Genomic DNA, 12,134 nt, shown 5'->3' with positions numbered 1-12,134 from the left:
GGGTTAGGCCATTTTAACTCTGACTGAAAATCCTGAAATCAGAAAAGATTGGTAAGTTTAATACTATCAAAACCAAACTCAACCACAAGTTAAAAACAAACAAGTAAACAAACAACTAACAAACAAAAACTCTACAACACTATAAGCAAATACAAAAGACTGGGAGAATTATTAGTAACTCATCAAAAAAGTATAAAATCTTTAATATATAAAGAGCTTTTAGAAGTCAATAAGAAAGTTACCAACAACCCAATATAAAACTGGACAAAGAGTATGAAAACAGGAAGTTTAGGGGTGCCTGGCTAGCTCAGTCTGTAAAGCCCATGATTCTTGGTCTCGGGATTGTAAATTCAAGCCCCACGTGGGGTGTGGAGATTACTTGTAAGATCTTAAAAAGTACATGAAGTTTACAGAAAAAATATAAATGCTTCTTAAACATATCAAAAGATATTCAATTTCAGTCATAATAAGGAAGATCCAAATTAAAACCATTAAGGTATCTTTATTTGTACCTAGTAGAGCTAAACAAATATCCAGAAAGTTGATTAACACACTACTGAGGATGCAACAGAGAAAGGGGCTCTCATGTATTTCTGGTGAGAATGTAAAATGATAAAATACTTTTGGAGGGTGAGGTGCCTGGGTGGCTCAGTTGGTTAAAGCATCTGTCTTTGGGGGCACCTGGGTGGCTCAGTCGGTTAAGCGGCTGCCTTCGGCTCAGGTCATGATCCCAGGGTCTTGGGATCGAGCCCCGCATTGGGCTCCCTGCTCGGGGGAGAGCCTGCTTCTCCCTCTCCCTCTGCCTGCTGCTCTGCCTACTTGTGCTCTCTCTCTCTCTCTCTCTCTCTCTCTCTCTCTCTGTTAAATAAATAAATAAAAATCTTTAAAGAAAAAAAAAAAGCATCTGTCTTTGGCTCAGGTCATGATCTCAGGGTCCTGGGCTAGAGTCCCGCATAGGGCTCCCTGCTCAGTGGGGAATCTGCTTCTCCCTCTCCCTCTGCCCCTCCCTCCACTTGTGCTCTCTATCTCTCTCAAATAAATAAATACAATCTTAAAGAAAAAACACTTTTGGGAGGCAATTTAACAATATCTCTCAAAATTACAAATGCATATGCTCATGATTCATTCATCAATTTCTCTTCTGGAAAATTATCTTAAAGATACACTTTCCTATGTGAAAAATGTCTGAAGTTCAAAATTACTCACTGTGGCATTGTTTGCAATAGTAAAATACTGTAGGCAACCCAACTGTTGGGGACATACTAGTTCATACAGCTACATAATAGAATAATGTTCAGCTTTAAAACAAGCTTTTCCTTATGAAAAAGTATCTCTGTAATGAAATGAAAAGAAATAAAGAATAAATTATTGAGGGGGGAAAAAGCATTGTTCAGAGGTGAAAATTCAGTACTTAGTATGCATTTGCTTGAACATGCTTAAAGAGACAAAGAATACACAAGAAACTAATAATTGATGGCACATCTCTGTGGACCTGGGTAGATGGAGGATAGAGGTAGGAAGATTTCTGATTGAAAAAGATTTTAATTTCTTTCTAAAGTTATGCAAATGCTACAGTTTTCTCTATCTTGAATGCTCTTCACCCTCATTCCCCACCCCCACCTCATTATATATTCTTCAGATCTCAATCCTTTCCTCAAAAAAGTTGTTCTTTCCAATCTGGAAGAGTTTCAATTCTGTCTCGTCTTGAACTCTTACCTTTGTTTTTGGAAATCATTTGTGCACATTGGTCTCCCTCATCTGACTGTTAAGCTCCTTGAGGGGGTGGGGAACAGATCTGGCTCACCTCCCCGGAGCCTGTCCCGCCTGGCACAGGGCTCTCTGTGAATGCTGGTTGAATGAAGAAATGCATGCTCAGGGCACCGTGTGGGGGCACTGGTTGGGAAACCACAGGAAAGATAAAAGAGGTGAGACAATGTCTGCCTTCGGGTAGTTTATCAACCAGAGAGGTTAAGATAAATACACCTATAATTATAAGGCAGACTGTGGTCACTGCCTTAGGAGTTAACAAATAAAGTCATATGGGATTCAGAGCAAGGAGAGTGCTAGAAGAATTTTTAAAATGTGTTAAATATCTGAAAAAGGCTGTAATATTTGAGAAGGGGCTTTGAAAGACTGGCGTGATTTCCTCAAAAAAGGGCAGAACATTTAGGGGCGACAGGGACCAGATGGCTGATACATATAAGTGAATGGCTTTCCAAGTAGAAACTGACTAAAAACAAGATCTAGAGGTCCTTAAACTTGGCTGGATCACTTGGGAGCTTAAAAAAAGCCGAGTACTCTGCCATAACTCAAGGCCAATTCGATGAGAAACTTAGAGCGGGATTGGGGAAGTGTGTAGGGGGGATGGGATAGAGGTGAAACCCAAGGATTTGTAGTTTTAAAAAACTGTGCAGGTGATAACATTGTAGACCAGATGCATTCTCATCACCTGTGACTCGCTAAGAATGCAGAACACTAGGTCCCACCCTGGACTTTACAGAATCAGAACCGCCCTGTGACAGTATCTCTGGTATTCTCAGATACACTGGAAAGTTTGAGAAGTGCTCCTCTAGAGAACTTTGTCCCCTTCGGAGGGAGTGGCCACTCATTAGGTAGTATCAGGATTCATTACCCTGAGGGAATGCAGACACCTTGGGGTCTCATTTTTCATTTGTAGTACAGGCAACAACTCAAATCACTGAAATCAGGTAGAAACCATCAGAAGACGGCAGGCACCCATGTTGTACACTGGAAACCAGTGTACCACTGTGTGTCAACTACACTTCAGTTAAAAAACCCCAAATGACTGGGGGCTCGCGGTTCGCTAGAGATGGTTTATTAGTAGAGTTTGTCTAAAGCTTAGGTTGTTTTAACCAGACATGTTTTTAATGTGGATTTCTGATATTTATTTTTAAAATGTTTTTTGAGCAGCTAAAGCATCCCTGACAACAATATCATACGGCGAAGTTCAACATACAACCTTCTTCTTCCTTAGGGATACAGAGGTCCGTCCTGGAGAACCACTGGCTCAGCGACCTGCCTTCCCATCTCCCATAGGCAAAATTTAGAGGCTATATTGGAAATAAAGCTACACTACAAAGGTTTGGAGGGCTTGGAATGATTATTTAAGTAAATTAAGTCAAGCTTAATGTCCATCACTCAATATTTTACAAGTCAGAATTATACTGTATACTGCAATACAAACAAAAAAGCGAGCGTGCTCCCTCATGATCTGGTTGGATATATAATTGGCACAAAGGAAACAGTTGAAGATTTTTACCCAACAAATATTTATCGAGCTCCTGCTGCGTACCGGCGCTATTTCAAGTCCTTTAACTTCATCCCTTCAGTGGTCTCCCTAGCCAGCCAGCCTCCTGGAAAATTAATGTCATTACTCTTAGAATAAATGATCTCACAGGATAAAAGTGTGGATGAGTCAGGGCAACCCCTCGCTCCAGCGGGAGACTGCCAGTGCTCCGGAGCATTGTCTTTGAATAGGAAGGACCTCTGAGATTGTGGCAGAACAAAGGAGGAAGGGAAGTTCAGAGCAGGTGAAGATCCACACTAGAAGGTCTCTTTCTCCATTGCTAAAGAGTTGGACAACAGTTACAAAATTTCAAATAGCGATGCTAGGAAGGACATAGCTTTCAAAATATCAGCAACCATTTTCTCTTGCTCCCACAACCCTTATCTGTCATGTCATTCTTTTTCAAGTTCAGCTGTTGCACTGAGTCATGTTTGTATCTACCTCTGCAGAAAGATTATTTAAAAAAAAATCACTTCTCTGGATGAATATCCAAAATTAATTGCAAATGAAAAATCAGTCTAAAGCTTTAACTTGTTGAACTTTCACTGCACTGAAGCATGCACAGGTATTTCTGAAACACACCAGGTAGTTTTGTAAACCACCCATAAAAGCAAAAATCAAAAACTTCACAAAATGGGTTTCTGTAAGAAGTTTTTTGATAGCTTTTGTTAAAAAGAAATTTCTAAGCGCTTTCAAAATTTTAGATGCTCAAAGAATATAACCACTGAGGACAGCTGTACTATTCCTTTATAATTTTAGAGAGTATATATTTATTTTGTTTTGATACAAAGCTCAGGTTTGTTTTTAAGATGTGAACAGCATAGTAACAAAGGAAAAGAGAAACAATGCAATGTATTAGAAAAGGCACACAGACATGACAAAAAGGAGGGGAAAAAAATCTCCTTTTGAGCTAAAAAGAAAAGAGGGGAAAAAAAGCTATCATCAAGGACGAAGAAAGGCATCTCTGAACAAGAAAGGACTATTTCCCCAGCAGTGATCTGGAAGGCTTTGAGGGTGGGGTGGAGAAAGAGAAGGTACCAGGTGAGAAAGTATTGTTTATGGTCCCCTGCGAACGGAACTTTGCTTTATATAACAAATCAATCCACTTACAGGACGTGCTTAGCTTCACCTGTTCGGAGATTAGTTCAGTCCCTTTCTCCTTCTTTGAATGAATGGGGAGGGTTTTCGGCTCACCCTCCGCCTCACCACAGGAATGTGTACTATCTACGGGGTTGTTTTGAAACCCACAGCGCTTAAAGGAGCTGTATCAACAGGTTTCTCCTTCTCCCTAACATTGAGCCAATTGTAAAGGCTGAATAAGAATCTTGAACAAATTAGGGCGCCTGGGTGGCTCAGTTGGTTAAGCGACTGCCCTCAGCTCAGGTCATGATCCTGGAGTCCCGGGATCGAGTCCCACATCGGGCTCCCTGCTGAGCAGGGAGTCTGCTTCTCCCTCTGACCCTCTTCCCTCTCGTGCTCTCTCTCTCAAATAAAAAATAAAATCTTTAAGAAAAAAAAGAATCTTGAACAAATTAAATACTACCATAGGAATTCAAAACCAGCTCTACCTAGAGTGTTTTTTTTTTAAACAGAATCACAATTTATATTTTTATCACTTCAGCCTTTTTTGAGCCCAGAACCATAGAGCTAACAAAGGGCTATTTCCTGACAGCTTAATACAAAGCACCTTTTAAGGAAAGCCTGAAAGTTGGCCTTGGAATGTGGGTTACTGCAGAGAACTCTTTCCCAGATGGAGCTGCTAATGCGGTTTTCAAGAAAACTCAGGAGACTCCAAAATATCCTTCCAAGCAATGTAATAAATGCCAAGCCTTTTATATGCTTATTATCTAATGCATTTCTATGGCCACTGCCCTTCAACACAAATATTTACCTTTTCTCTCTCAACTTTGGCCTATATACTTTCCATTCTGCCTTTAAATAAAACTACTTCCAGTCCATGAGTGGTGAGGGAAAACACTCATCATAGAAGCTTCACTCATCCCAGCCCTAAATGCTACAGGGGACAAAAAAAGAAAAGAAAAGAAATCACGGCAAATGTTTTAAACTTCTACCTATGATGGTAAAAACAGGAAACTGAGAAGTCATTTGCATTTTCTTCTTAGATTAACTCTTTTTGATTAAAGGGTTGTCCAGAACTTGGCTTGACATGTTTGCACAGCCATGTGTCACTATTTTTTTTCTTTTTAAAAAGATTTTATTTATTCATTTGCCAAAGAAAGAGAGAGAGAGCACAAACAGGCTGACTGGCAGGCAGAGGCAGAGGGAGAGGGAGAGGGAGAAGCAGGCTCCCTGCTGAGCAGGGAGCCCGACATGGGGTTCCATCCCAGGACCCTGGGATCATGACCTGAGCAGAAGGCAGATGCTTAACTGACTGAGCCACCCAGGGGCTCCTATGTATCACTATTTTAATATCATTTGCAATTTATTCTACAGTACCAAGTGGCTACTCTTAAGAAGCTCTAAGAGTTGATATAATTTATCATGAAGCCTCTCAAACTTCATTTGGCATGAACTTAATTGCAAATGATTATAATCTGATTTCAAATATTAATCGATGATGTTGTAAAGAATGTGTATATTTCCCCATAACTAAACAAGAACACAATTAAAAATAGGCCAACATTCCCAAAATGAAAAAACACACAATAAAAAAACTGTTCTTTTTTTTTTTTAAGATTTTAAGTAATCTCTACACCCAACATGTGGCTCAAACTCATGACCCCAAGATCAAGAGTCCCATGCTCCACTGACTGAGCCAGCCAGGCCCCTAAAAAACAATTTTTTGGGGTGGGGGCAGGGATGAGCATGCAGGGGAGAGGCAGAGAGAGGGAGAGAAAGAATCTGAAGCAGGTTCCATGCCCAGTTTGGAGCACCACGTGGGGCTCAGTCTCATGACCCTGAGATCATGACCTGAGATGAAATCAAGAGTCTGACACTTAATCCACTGAGTCACCTAGGCTCCCCATCCTAAAAAACGATTCTTAATCTTAATGATAGAAGTTAAAATCTCTGTAATAAACTGTTGATTAAATATTTTGCTAACTACCTTGCACTGATTATTTTAATTGACCAGTTTCTTGGATATATCAACATTTTTGAATGGGGATAGGTTAGGTAATTGTCTAGATAATTTATTAATGTAGATTCTAGGGTTTAAAGGAACAAACTCAAATGTCTGGTGGCTTTCCACATTTGAGGAAGCAAGTTAAGTAATAACAGAAGTAGAGAAATCTAGGGGAAGTAGAATAAGGAATCAAAGGGTACAAGTCAGCAATAAAGACTGTGAGAAACAATGCCCCAAACAGTGAATACTTAAAGATGCATTTCACTGTTTTCCTCAGTCTCCCTGGGATTGGTTCAAGAGTGTGGATTCTTGGGGCTCCTGGGTGGCTTAGTCGTTAAGCCCCTGACTTCGGGTCAGGTCATGATCCCAGGGTCCTGGGATAGGGTCCTGGGATTGAGCCCCGCATCAGGCTCCCTGCTCTGCAGGGAGTCTGCTTCTCCCTCTGCCCCTCCCCCTGCTTGTGCATGTGCTCTCTGTCAAATAGATAAATAAAATCTTAAAAAAAAAAAGTGTGAGTTCTTCATGAAGTTTAAAAAAGAAAAACAACTTTTAGGAAAAATACTCAAAAGTCAAGTACACTTCTTAGTGAAGATGGCTCTGAATCTTGTACTCAACACTGTGATTTTATCACTTCTTAAAGGGATATGAAAAAGCCCTTTCAATATTTCCGGAGGACATGGAGTAGTTCTAAGAGTGAAGTAAAGAACCACGTAATCATATAAGCCTTACTTATTTAGTTATTGCAAACCAAGATGATCAGATACCTCTATTAAATGAGAATTATGAATTAAAGGTCACACCTCTACATTTTCTTCCTCCCTTCCTGTTTTCCTTCCTTCCTTCCTTCCTCCCGGCTTCCCACTCTCTATGTCTGTCTGTCTCTGTCCCCCTCTCTCTCAAATTTAGGCAATAGAGGATTTTTATCTTCCTTTGAATTCTGGTGCCAAAGTTGAAAAACTAACATAGGGCAAGATTAACTGGGTGTTGGAAACATTCTCCACAGTTCTATTCACCATTTCCACAGAGCGGGGCCTGGAAATCGGAGAATGCACAATAGGAGAGGCCGCTGGCTGGCTCAGTAGGTAGAGCATGCGACTCATCTTGGGGTTTTAAGTTCAAGCCTTGTGTTGGGTGTAGTGATTACTTAAAAATAAAATCTTAAAAAAAGAATGCACAGTGGGATCTCAAGGCAGATTTACTTAAATAGCCAAACAATGAAAACAATTATTCATCAACAGGGAATAATAAATTGTGTTATAATCATGCAATAGAACATTTCATAACTAAAACCACAGGGGTGCCTGGCAGGCTCAGTCAGAGGAACATGTGACTCTTGATCTTGGGGTCATGAGTTCGAGCCCCAAGTTGGGTGTAGAGATTACTTCAACAAATAAGCTTAAAAAAAAAAAAATGAGATGGTATTTAAAAAAAAAAAAAACATGGAAAAATGACCAACCTGTTTTCCTTTCAACCTTGCCTCCCTCATTAGGCATGGAATGTGGAGAGGAGAGGGGAATTGAAGAGTAAGAAAAACTCCAAATCACTTGTAGGGCTTGGGGACTTCAGTTAAATTTTAGAATTTCTTGATTAGGGAGACCCTTCAGTCTCCGCATGCTTTGTAGGAAATACCGTGATCGTTTTTTGAGAACTGCTGCAAGGAGTGATCAGGTGGACAGAGTTGACTCTCTGGGCTTCAGGTAGAGAACTAAAGTTTGGTCTCAAGTTTACTTTATTGTTCTACACGTTTAAACAGAATGGGAAAGGAGGGAGGGCTGAGGGCAGAAGCGCTGTCCAGGAATGAAAGGTGTGCATGTGATTGGACTTGCCTTTTGTTCTCTGTGTGAAAAACCACAAAATGGATCCCGTGGATTGGGGGAGCAGAAGGCTGAGAAACACCGTTATCTATTTCTAGTCAAAGTCTCTTGGTATCATTTATGTGCTCTTCTTTTTTATAGAATCCTGGCAAATCCCCACCTCCTTAGCCTTTTTTTTTCCCCCTCCACAGTTTTTAGAAACACCAGGAAGCCATTTTTCCTGTTCTCCTCCCTCTGGACACTTCTCAGCCCTGGCAGATCATTTCTAACAGCAGAGGCTGCGACTGGTGATGAATGTGTGGAAGGTTTGAGGCTTGGCTCCTGAGCTTTGTGCTCTGGCATTCCTATATTGTCTCTTGAATTTTTAACAACAAAATTACTGCCTCATTCACCACCACCCAAAGTACTGCCAAGCAGAAGCTGACTGCATTTATGAACTTATTTTAAATTTTAAATTATTTCACTATGGTAAAATAATACTAGATAAAAATGAATGGACACAATTATAGAAATGCTAAAGCTGACCATATCATTTAAATAATATATATGGGGTGCGGGGCTATTAAAAATTTGGGGCTTATCTATGGGATAGGCATTTTATATACATTATTACATTTAACCTCATGAAACCTCTGTAAGATAAAAATTAGTATTCCTGTTTTAACAGTGAACTGTCAGACTTCAAGGATCAGAAGTACTAAGTGTGCCGAGGTTAAAGCCCTGGTCCATCTGATTCAAAAATCATTTTATCTCACTATTACTCAGGCAAAGTGCTTACTCAACATATACAGAGCTTAATTATTCTTTCATCCTATGAAAAAAACAGATAGGGTAAATTAAATCAGCTAAAATAAGATGGTAATCTCCCTGAGGCAAAGGCTGATTGCTTATCTTTTTGTTGGCATAGAACAGGACCTCAGTGTGTTAGATGCATACTTCCAAAGAGGTGCACATGAGAAAAATATTGATTTTTTTTTAATTCACATACATATCACATACTTTTCCAAAGCATGTGTAAGCATCTACACTGTCATTAATGGATTCAAATACCTGCAGAAAAAATAAAATTTACTCGTCTAAATAAAAAGTGAGGTCCGTGAAAAAGATGGCTGATAATGCCAAATAATAACATAACGAAAAAAATTTAAAAAACTTGGGTACTGAATTACATTTGCAGATCTTTTAACCTTTAAAGGCACATTGGCTAATATTTCTATTATTCCAGGAATAAAAGCAAGCAGAAAAACTTTTATGGTACAACTGACCCTAAACATGAAATCACTTAAAGAACATGCGAATACAAGCTGTTTTCCTTATATAACACGGAACCTAAAGGAGCAGACTGAAATACAACTGTTGGTAGAATTACACTCTGATAACCAGTTCTTTATACCAAAGAATCTAAAAACTGACTGAACACTTTTTTCTTTACCAGGCTTTTCTTTTCCCTTTTCATTTTAGTTTCTCTATGTGGAAGAAAAGCAGAGAACAAGATTTTAAATTCTTAGTTCCTTTTTTTCTTTCTAAAATTAGTTTATTTACTTTTAAATTAAGTCAGCATTTGTTTCTGAAAGAACTATATCTTTAGTTGCTGCATTGTTAATGATTCTTTGCAGTTAAAGACATGCGGAATTCCAAGGTGGGGTGCTTTGTTATTAGCTTTTTACTAGTAACTCAATTGGCCGGATGTTGAGTACTTCAGAATTCAAAAGTTTTTTTCATAGAATAAAAGGACTTAGTTCAATAATGGAGGTCCATTTGGCTTTCAGGTAGAATTATTCAGGTTTTCAGGTTTGTGATTGCTTTTATTTCTGCTTCAGAATTCTCTAGGATGAGTTTACTTGTGAGCCAAAACACACCCATAAATAATGTTAATCTCCCTTAACTCCCTTAGCATGTCTGGTTGGGTCCATTTCTGAGATTGTAAGAAAAAAAATAAAAAAGTTATTTCTTTCTAGATTTGTCTCCCTTATTTTGTTCATCTTACTTATTACAGTCAATGGACATTCCTGAAATTTTAATGATGTATACCTATGCACTGTAAATGTTTTCCTCATTATTCCAAAATGTTTACTCTTTACTTTTGTGGTTCTGCACGTCATCTTTTTGAGTAGTCATTACCTGCAAAAGAAATGTCTACACTGGCTCTTTTTTTTTTTTTTTTTTTTAGCCAAATACCTCGTTTTCATCATTTTGGGTTATTTTTGAGAACAATCTCCAACTCATCCCTGCATAAAATCCCTTGTCCACATTATGGTCCTTAAGGTAATGTCTTTGCAAATAAATCTTCCTATACCCGCTTCTCTGCCTTTAGTGCTTTCCATAATCTCAGCGTTCTTTTGATTTTAATTCACATTTTTTATTATTTTGTATGAATTTACATATTTCTTCCTTTTGACTGGTATCTACTTTGTTCTATTTTAAGGTCTTTAGTTTTTACTTTTGGTCCCCATGAAGTTCCCTGGTGATGCCAATTCATGAATACACCAAAGGTTTGTTGCATGGCTTCCTCCCTGAATGTGAGACTTCCTGGTGTGGGGCGGGGGGAGGGGAGCATAGCTGTCACTCATGGTACTGATGATCCCTGTACTCCTGAAGACACTGTTACCCAAAAGTGAAATCTTAAAATAAACGTCCAGCTGTTTAGCCAATAGCATATACTTTGCTAAGTAACTATACCATTTTTAAGAAATGGTAAATAAATGAAACTTACCCTTTAAAGAAGATTTCAATAGATGATTTGGACTCCTTCCCTCTTTATTTCAGCTTAATCCAGTTCAGGGAAATTATAGAAGCCTGTCAGGTCCGTCCAGAGGCTGTGGAGACCACAAATGCAAGGATAAAACAAGTCCCTCCTCCTAAATTTACATTCATTTAGATCAGTTGGGAGTGCTAGGGTTTTCAAATCCCAAGCTTTATAGAAGGTGTTTTCCTTGATGAGTGAGTAGTAACTGTTTTCCCCAGCCAGTGAGGATCTTCGGTTTCCCCCCTTTTAAAGCTTCAGGTTGTTCTTCAACTCTATGTTGCATAACCCTCAGGGCGTTATATCCGACTTCCATATTTAATGTATTTTAATTCAGCCTTGTGATGATCTATATACACATTCATGAGCTCATCTTTCCCTTAGGACTTACACAGGTAGCAGAGATTAAGCTGGCATTCTTCACTACTTCCTGGCAATTGCAAGTCTGACTTCATGAATACCTTTATTTCTGCTCTTGCCATCCAGAAGTGTCGAGTAGAGAGTGTGATTACTTGATTAAATAAATAAAACAAGGTCTTTTGGACCGATCCTTCCATAACACCATATACACTGGCAACACACACATCCTGTCTTTTCCTCTTCTTCATATGCTCCCCTCTCCAGTGTTTTCATTCCTCTGAGTTATCCCTTTAAAATCTGCAAAGTTTTGTATCACTTTCTCACAGTGTGCATTATGCCTCATCCTATGAGTATATTCCTCTACCATATCTGCCCCAGACAAAACAATACAGTTTGCATTTGAACAGAAAGAAAATTATTTTCCTTCCATTTCTTTCTTCTTTGGGCAAGGGAAGGGGATGGAAGAGAAAGGTGTGAGTGGGAGAGAAGTAATGGCCAAAACAGAAACCAGTGAAGCTTGATCCAGCTCTATGTGTCACCTTGGAGGAGGTCATGGTCTAGGGTAATTCTTAGTTGAAATGATATCATATACCACCTCCTGTCACCAATTTCTCAAGTATTTCCCACTCCCCCTCCCCTAGCTACAAATCTCCTCTTTTAATAATTGCCCTACTCTATAATACTGCCATTTCTGTATTGTCTCATCTCCCCATTAGGATTCTGCTACTTTTTGTACTCTCTGCCTATAGCACCTAGCCTGGTCCTAGGCTTTTGGTAAATGTTTGCTGGATTGAAATAAATGGCTTGGCCTTGCTGAGACTCCCT

At 39.2% G+C, this 12,134-nt stretch overlaps 1 protein-coding gene across 4 annotated transcripts in view; it reads right to left on the bottom strand.

The window, feature by feature from the left end:
- Positions 1-12,134, bottom strand: part of SLC39A10 (solute carrier family 39 member 10) — a 141,896-nt gene that overhangs the window by 107,245 nt on the left and 22,517 nt on the right. For 3 of the 4 annotated variants that reach the window (XR_003518999.2, XR_003519002.2, XM_027588501.2), the window contains exon 2: positions 10,920-11,022. The exons of the other annotated variant lie outside the window; for it this stretch is intronic. The gene's annotated coding sequence lies outside the window, so the exon portion shown is untranslated. The remainder of the gene's footprint in view (positions 1-10,919; positions 11,023-12,134) is intronic. 4 annotated transcript variants of the gene reach the window in all.

Source organism: Zalophus californianus, chromosome 3 (assembly GCF_009762305.2).
Source record: "Zalophus californianus isolate mZalCal1 chromosome 3, mZalCal1.pri.v2, whole genome shotgun sequence".
Classification (NCBI taxonomy): Eukaryota; Metazoa; Chordata; class Mammalia; order Carnivora; family Otariidae; genus Zalophus; species Zalophus californianus.
Note: the sequence above shows the minus strand (reverse complement) of the source record. Positions and strands in the feature narration are given on the sequence as shown.